The sequence below is a fragment of the Mustela putorius genome, unplaced genomic scaffold (assembly GCF_011764305.1).
Source record: "Mustela putorius furo isolate JIRA1106 unplaced genomic scaffold, ASM1176430v1.1 tig00001826_pilon_pilon_pilon, whole genome shotgun sequence".
Lineage (NCBI taxonomy): Eukaryota > Metazoa > Chordata > Mammalia > Carnivora > Mustelidae > Mustela > Mustela putorius.
The window spans coordinates 632,904-634,128 of NW_025421880.1; positions in this window are offsets into that span (position 1 = coordinate 632,904).

Consider the following 1,225-nt stretch of genomic DNA (forward strand, 5'->3'; position numbering starts at 1 on the left):
CACTCAGGCACCCCAGAAATCGCATTTTCAACCATATCCTCATTGCAGAATTTGGTTGCAGGAAAAAACCTTATGTGTGACTTTTCAGGCCTGACCACAGACAATTACAAAAGATTTACGGAGCAGGTCTCCAGGGCAAGGCTGGTCCCTCACACCAGACTTGATGTACAGTAATGCATTACAGTCCTTGAAGGGAGTTTTAGTCAAGCACTCAGCCCCACTGGCCAGTCTTGCTCTCTGCATATTTCCATCGCTGTTCAGGCTTCTCCATTCCTGCCTCCATTTAGTGAGGTTTATTTATTTATTTATTTATTTATTTATTTGAAAGTTTTTAAATTTAAATTTCAGGTACTTAACACAGAGTATGATATTAGTTTCATTGTACAATATGGCAATTCAACACTTCCATACAACACCGGTGCTCATCACAAGTGCCCTCCTTAATCCTCATCACATATTTTACCCATGCCCCTGCCCATTGACCCTCTGATGACCATAGTTAAGAGACTATTTCTTCTGGCACATGGGTGGGTGGCTTGGTTGGTTAAGCATCTGCCTTCAGCTCAGGTCATGATCTCAAGGTCCTGGGATCAAGTCCCTCATCAAACCCAGCAACCAGCTCCCTGCTCAGCAGGGAGTCTACTTAAAAAAAAAAATGGCTTTCTTAATTTGCCTCTTTCTGTCTTTTTCCCCCTTTGCTTATTTTTGTTTGTTAAATTCCATATATGACTATAATGATATGCTATTTGTCTTAGCATAAAACTCTCTAGCTGCATCCATGTCATTGTAAATGGCAAAATTTCTTTATTTGATGGCTGAGTAATATTCACACACACACACACACACACACACACACACACCACTTCTTTATCCATTCATCAGTTGATGGGCACTTGAGCTGTTTCCGTAATTTGGCAATTATAGATAATGCTAAGGGGGCATGTATCCCTTCAAATTAGTACTTTTATATTCTTTGGGTAACCTAGTAGTACAATTACTGGATCATAAACTAGTTCTATGTGTAACTCTTTGAGGAACCTCCATACTGTCTTCCATAGTAGCTGCACCAGTTTGCTTTTCCATCAACAGTGAAGAGGGTTGCCTTTTCTCCACATTCTCACCAACATCTGTTGTTTCTTGTGTTGTTGGTTTTGGCTATTTTGACAGGTGTGAGGTGATATCTCATGGTGCTTTTGATTTGATGATGAAGGAAGTTGAGCATTTT